The following is an 8202-nucleotide window of genomic DNA, read 5'->3' on the forward strand; positions in this document are numbered from 1 at the left end:
TGTTCCCAAATTTCTCTGGAAAGACTTTCAAAAATTTGTAGTAAATTGAGCTCCTCGATCTGATATAATTGAGATTGGAACTCCATGTAGTCGAACTATCTCCTTAATATATAATTTGGTATATTGTTCAACTGTGTAAGTGGTCCTAACCGGTAGAAAGTGCACTGATTTGGTAAGCCTATCAACGATCACCCATATGAAATCAAACCTTTGAGATGTACGAGGCAAACCTGTGATGAAATCCATGTTGATCATGTATAGATTGGAATATCTATACATTGCATATAACCCCCGGGCTTTTGATGCTCCACTTTAACTCTTTGACAATTTGGACATTCGGTTACAAATTTTGCAATGTTCTTCTTTATGTCACCCCACCAATACATCCTTTTGAAATCATGGTACATTTTTGTTGACCCTAGATGGTTAGAATACCTTGAATGATGTGCTTCTGTCATAATCCTCTTTCTTAGTCCATCTACATTCAGCACACACAATCTGTTTTGGCACCAAACTACTCCTTCTTGCGTAAGTTCAAATGCTTTCGTCATACCACATTGCACATTTTCCTTAATAGAATGGGATCTCCATATTTCTTCTCTTTTACTTCAGCTACTAGGGAAGATTCTGCAACATTATAAACAATAAGCCCTTCATCTGGAGTTTCAAGAAGGCGAACTCCCAAATTGGCTAGTTGGTACAAATCTTTAGTTGACCCTTGTATTTCTATAGATGGCGCCATAGTCTTCCGACTTAACGCATCTGCTACCACATTTGCTTTCCTCGGATGATACAAGATATCAACGTCATAGTCTTTTAATAATTCAAGCAATCTTCGCTGCCTCAAATTTAGGTTCTTCTGATTAAAGATATACTGCAAAATTTGTGCTCAATGTATATGTCAACATGAATCCCGTAAAGGTAGTGACGCCATATCTTTAAGGCAAATATAACCGCTGCTAGCTCCAAATCTTGGGTTGGATGATTTTTCTTATGTGGACATAATTGTCTCGAGGCATATCCTATGACTTTACCATGCTGCATCAATACACACCCAAAGCCAATTCTTGAAGCATCACAATACATTGCATACCCCTCTGTGCCTTCTGGAAGCACCAATACGGGTGTAGAAGTCAACTTATTCTTCAGACCTTGGAAACTTCTTTCGCATGCATCATTCCATTGGAACTTGGATGCTTTGTATGTTAGCTTTGTTAAAGGTACATAAATTGAAGAAAATCCTTCAACAAACCTTCTATAATAACCTGCCAACCTAAGGAAACTATGAGCCTCCGTAGGCATTATAGGTCTTGGCCAGTTCTTCACAGCTTCTATCTTTTGAGTATCAACCTTTATTCCTTCATCAGATACAATATGACCTAAGAATGCCACAGATTTTAACCCAAACTCACATATAGAGAACTTTGCAAATAGCTTACGATCACGAAAAATCTACAACACCTATCGAAGTGATTGGAATGGTCCTTATTCGATCTCGTATAAACCAGAATATCATCTATAAAAACTATCACAAACACATCCAAGAATGGCTTGAACACCCTATTCATCAAATCCATAAAAGCTGCAGGTGCATTATTTAGCCCAAAGGACATGACTAGGAACTCATAATGACCGTACCGTGTTTGACCATCATTTGGTGGTAACCATACCTTAAATCAATCTTCAAAAATCACTTGGCGCCTTTCAACTAGTTAAATAAGTCATCAATTCTCGGAAGGGGATATTTGTTCTTAATAGTCACCTTGTTCAACTGTCTATAGTTAATACACATTCTTAACGATCCATGCTTCTTATGCACAAATAACACTGGTGCGCCCCATGGGGACATACTAGGCCTTATGAATCTTTTTTCTAGCAAGTCTTTTAATTGCTCTTTCAACTCCCGTAATTCTGCCAGGGCCATTCTATACGAAGGAATTGAGATTGGTTGAGTACTTGAAATCACATCGATACCAAACTCCACCTCTCATCTGGAGGTAAACCTGAAAGATCTTTAGGAAATACATCAGGAAATTTATTTACCACTGGAATAGTTTGAAGAGTTGGTGTCTCTGCATTTGTATCCTTCACTCTAACCAGATGACATATGTAACCCTTGAAAATCATCCTTTTCACCTTAAAATAAGAAATAAATTTACCTCTTGGTGCACCAATATTACCTCTCCATTCAAGGACTGTCTCCCTAGGAAAAAGGAAACACACCCTCTTAATTCGACAATCTACTATGGTATAATAAAAAGCCAACCAATCCATACCCATTATAGCATCAAAATCTACCATTTGTAACTCAACTAGGTCAGCTATTGTATCGTGACTGAAAATAGTTATTATACAATTTTGATACACTCTCTTAGCTATAACAGATTCACCAATCGACGTAGATACTTTAAGTGGCTTAACTCGCAATTCTGGTGTTTTTTTAAACTTTCCAGCAACCAATGGAGTGACATATGATAGTGTAGAACCACCCAGATCAACTAATGCATATCATCATGTGAAAAGATGGACAATGTACCTGTAACCACATCTGGAGAAGCCTCTGAACTTTGTTAATCCGCTAAAGCATATGTACGATTCTGAACTCCACTAGAGCTAGCTCCTCTTCTAGCACCTCTACCATGACCCATAGGCTGTACACCTCTATTTGAATAAGGCACCGATGATGATGATGCAACGGCTGATCCAGTAGGTTGTGCCATACCACCTATGCCCCTTTGAGGGATTCTCTCATCATATGTCCTGACATACCACACCAAAAGCAAGCATTTGTCCCGAACCGACGTGCACCTAAATAAAGCTTTCCATATTGTTTACATAGCTATCGAGGTGGCCTTTAAGTGGCTCATACTCCCTTGATCTTGATACCCCACTGTTCGCCAACTTTGACTCTCATTTCTTTGACCAAACTGGTTACCTTTAGACCCTTAAAACTGTGGTGGAGAACTAGCTGTAGAATAAGAAGATAATGGCCTAGGTGGTCTATTAGGAAACCGAGGCCTAAACTCTTCTTGGGTACCGTGAACTGCCCTGTAGATCTGGCCCTCTTGGAATATCCTCTTTCCAATTCTTGTGTTCTTCTCCTTTGCCTCTGATCCTCCATTTCTTGTACAAAAGCTTGTATCCTTGCTATATCCATGTCTTTGTTCAAAGTAGTAATAGTACAATCTCTAACCAAATATGGATCCAACCTATCCATATATCGATGAACTCTATCATCCATAGTAGTTACTACATTAGGAGCATACCTAGCCAGAGTTAAATCGGAGGCTGCACTCCCTCACGCTCATATTCCCATGGTGAAGATTCAGGAACTGATCTACACGGGCTTCTCGGATCTCAAATGGAAGGTAATGATCGAGAAATACCTCTTTGAACTCATAACAAGTAGCTGAAAGTGCATCGATACCCCTAGATCTTTCCAATCTTCGTACCAAAGTATTGCCTTTCATTTAATCTACATGCTGCTAGCTCAACTGTCTCTTTACCCGATACATGCATGACATCTAGAGCCCTTTGGATTTGATCAATTAAGTCCTGTGGGTCTTTATTAAGATCTGATCCGGTGAACGTGGTAGGATCTAATTTAAGAAAATCCTGCGTTCGTAGGCTAGTTGCCCTATCTGCACCACTAGAACCTGTGGTTAGAATGGGTTGTTCTTGAGCTTGTCCAGTAACTATGCGGGCTAATATTGCACCACATCCCTTAGATCTTGGTCAGTAGGATTAATAGATGATTCTGAGGATGTTGTTCTTCTCCTCCTTAGCTCTTCTGAAGATGGAGGAGTAGAAAAATTTTGGGACATAAACTCAGCTTGAGCCTCACTTTGATTAGCTCGTCTAGGTGGTGATTTGCTGGTCCCTTCCCCTGCAGCCACGTCTATCCGCTTACCTGTATTCTTACTCCTTCTTATAACCAGTATCTATACTATAATAAGAGAGAAAAAATAGGTTCAATGGTTGAATATGACTTCACCTACAACATAGGCTCTATTGCACGATCTAAGATATGAAAAAAAAAAGACAACCCCTAAATTTCACATAGCCTCCTATTTATAGATGTGGTGCACAACACACCCATAAACAAGATTCTATATAGACACGGCTTTGTACACACCCTAGGACGACCTACTCTGGTACCACTTTTGTCACGCCTCAACTCCTATTGGGGCGGACAGGCACCCGTAGCCGTAAAGGCCCAAGAGAACCAATTCATAACCTTGAACTTCTCATGCATGTAACTATCACAACTAAATGTTCTAACCAACATGATATTATGTATCGATGAGAATAATTACATAGGTAAGCATAAACTTATATATACAACACTAGGCTGTTAGAGCCACCATGTCTAAAGACAAACACTACCATAACTTAACATTAGTCTACAAAGCCTCTAAAACAAACATATACTTAGTTAGGGTCAGGACAAACCCCTGCCCTACTCTTAACCTTTTGTACAATACCAAAATATATGGAACAGACTCGGAAAACCCCGAATCAACTTGGAGCTCACCAATAGTCACCGAATAGTTGTGCTCCTACTAATGAGGTGTATGAACTGAAGTTCCTGTGACTGTAGCATAAAATACAGGTCACTGTGAGGGACGTCAGTACGAAAATATGTACTGAGTATGCAAGGCTGAAGGTAATAACACATGATACAAAAACTCAATAGAAATCAGATATAAGTAGTACTAGTAGACCACTTTATAAACACTTGTGAGAATACATACAGTACGTTCCTTTCTTCATTTTTACCTTCTTACTTCATAATCTTTGTAAGCCATATATAATGCAAATAGATTAGGATCGGCCTGTGCTAGGCTTACGCCCCTGAGCTGCCACCTACATATAAAGATTGGGATTGGCCCATGCTAGGCTTATGCCCCTGAGCTGCCACTTACATATAAAGGTATCGAGATCAGCCCATGCTAGGCTTATGCCCCTGATCTACCACTTGTTTTTACATATTTGTGTTACTTAGTTTATTTAGCCTTTGAGATTGTTACTTTGGTGTTCATCACTTTATGGTGCCTTAAAATAATAACCTGCCACTAACAGACACGTATATAGGCACTTAATGCAACAAAAATGAGGTAGGGCTGTTGGCACACAAATGAAGTGTTTAGGAGCTTAAAATAACACATGGGTCTTAATTGTGTAAATGGAGAACTCCTGAAATTTTCAAATGAAGATAGATGTGCAGGTTTGATAATAAATATGTATTGTGGTGTTTTGATATGTTAGAGAGTAGGAACAAGGTCGTTGGCTTCATAGGATACAATACACTGCTATTAGTTGTCACTTGTTACAGGACAACCTTGGAAACTTACTTGATGGAACTAATGTTCGATTTCATGCCAAAGAGTATTAAGTGGAGTATGCCTTACATACCTGGTTATATAACTCCGAAACTAACCCGACTTGACTTCCACCTTTTAGATTACTTATCTACAATAGAATATATGGTAAACTAGTATTAGCAACCAACCAACATGTTTAGGCTACTTAACTTCACCAAAACAGTAACCGGGCAGTACACACGTAATCCATCAATCAAGGGCGTTATTTTAACCCTTTCCTCCTCCAATTACACCCACATACCACACATGTCCTCATAAGATCACCAAAACCACATTAGCTTCATTACACCCTCCAACCAACACACAAAATAAATTGGGCAGTAACAAATGCAACAATTAGTTCGGTGGTATACCACCACACCTTTCTTCTATACTTCATTACAAACTAACCACACCTTTCTCCACATCAACCTGGCAGACCATAACATAAACACACAAAATAGTTCGCAAACAACACCCCAATCATCCTTTAATATCAACCAAATATGTTCAATCCTCTACCAACACATGTATATAGAAAAATGACAAAAGTGGACAGAAAACATACCTTGATTTCCTTGTTAGTTTAGCCTCTTCATTTGTATCTCTTCAATATCTTAATCCCTTCACACATACACCAAAAGAGAAAGAAATAAATCCCTTAATAACTAAGAACAATGGACTGTCCAACTTATAGAGAGGGCTGTCCAGAAATTAATCTTGAAGAACACAGTTTTCTTAGTACAAGCTCATGAATTGCTCACTTACCTTTATCTAGGGAGGAAGTTCAATTCCAAGAACCCTTGAGGGAAGATAGGGTTACTTCATAGCCAAGAGAGAACAAGAGACAAAAACCTAGAACCTGAAATTTTTGTCTAGTTATAAAGGAGCAAAAATTGCTGATTTCAATCTATATACAGGAACTGCTCTTTGGCCGAATTTCTTGACCCTTTTTGGCCCATATTTTATCAAGTGAATGATGTATCTACTTGCACAATATATTGGGCTTTTGTGGATCCAAAGTTATTGGGCCTTAGCCACCCATTTTCCCTTCTTTTCTTCGTTTTAACTTGGGCCTTGGCAGATTTGAGTATTGGGCCTTTTTACCCATTTTATTTCTCTTCTATTCAATTTGAACCCAAATGAGTACATTACATTAGTATAGGCCCAAATCTGTTCCATAGCCATATATGTCCATTAATATGGTCCAATAGTTCAAGTAGGTGACTCACCTACTAGCTTAATTAAGTCAAGCAAGCACCTCAATATTTTGTTCCATTTTCAGCTCCTAATCCTTTTAATCTAACCTTAAACTTATACACACTTGGTCACTTTAAACTTGAGTAAACGGGGAAGTTCTGAAATTTTCTAGTGAAGATAGACACACAGATTTAATAATAAGCATGTGTTGAGGTGTTCTAATGCATTAGAGAGTGGGAACAAGGTCATTGGATACATGGAGTGTAATGTGTTGTCATTATGTATCACTTTGTTATAGGATAACCTCAGAAACTTGCTTGATGGAATAATTGTACAATTTTATGCCAAAGAGTGTGAAATAGAGTATGCCTTACATACCTGGTTATTTGACTCCGAAACTAACCCAACTTATCTATAATAGAATATATGGTAAACTAGTATCAACAACCAACCAACACATTTAGGCTACTTAACTTCATCAAAACAGTAACCGGGCAGTAAACACATAATATATCAATCAAGGACATTATTTTAATCCTTTTCTTCTCCAATTTCACCCACATACCATGCATGTCCTTATAAGATCATCAGAACTACCTCAGCTTCATTACACCCTCCAAACAGCACACAAAATATATTGGGCAGTAAACAAGGGAAATAAGTAGTTCGGTGGTGTACCACCACACCTTTCTTCTATATTTCATTACAAACTAATCACACCCTTCTCCAATATCAACATGGCAGCCCATAACATGAACATACAAAACTGTCCACAAAATAGTCCCAAATCACTCTTATTGTAGCAACCCATTAATGAACTTATCATCTCTTGAGTCCTCAATAACAACACATCCATAACTCTCTTTGAAATTCATATACAAGGAGAACCAAAATGGAACAGTCACCTTACCTCAATTCTGCAACTTATTCCTTTAATTGAACTCTTCAAGAACTTGAACTTTCCTTCACACTTTAAACCAAAGAAGAAAAGAGAAGTTCTTTAATATTAAAGAAAAGTGAGCAGATTGCTTATTCTAGATTCTTCCATATATTTATAATTAAGCATTTCTAACATATTCTCCTAATCTTCTATGAGATAATTAAACAAAAACTAAAGTGTTTTCACTTACCTTTTGCTCAAAACTTAGGGTTTCTCCAAGAACCCTAGAAAGGGAAATAGGGATGCTCCTAGCTTCTTAAAAGAGAGTAGAGAGAGTTTGTGAAATGTAACCCTTCTTTATGACTTAATAATGAGGGAAATGGCCAGCAACTTCTTCTTATAAAGCCTCTATTTTTTTGGGCCATCCACTTAGCTGATTTTTTACCATAAATTTAATCAAATTAGCCCAAGTAGGTGATGCACCTACTTAAGGAGTTCAGGCAGCTCAAAATGTCAAAGTAGGTGATGCACCTACTTGCTTAATTTCTTAGTTGGGCTCAATTATATTTAGGCCTTGGCAGATTTGAGCTGTGGGCTTTTTCCCATTTTTCTTCTTCTTTGACTTAATTTTGGCCCAAATAAGTATTATAATAAAGGCCCAAATTCTTATTCATGGACATGGTCCATTAACTTGGATCATATAGCTCAAGTAGGTGACTCACCTACTAGCTTAATTAAGTCAAGCAAGCACCTCAATAT

Source organism: Capsicum annuum, chromosome 11, assembly GCF_002878395.1.
Source record: "Capsicum annuum cultivar UCD-10X-F1 chromosome 11, UCD10Xv1.1, whole genome shotgun sequence".
Taxonomy (NCBI): Eukaryota; Viridiplantae; Streptophyta; class Magnoliopsida; order Solanales; family Solanaceae; genus Capsicum; species Capsicum annuum.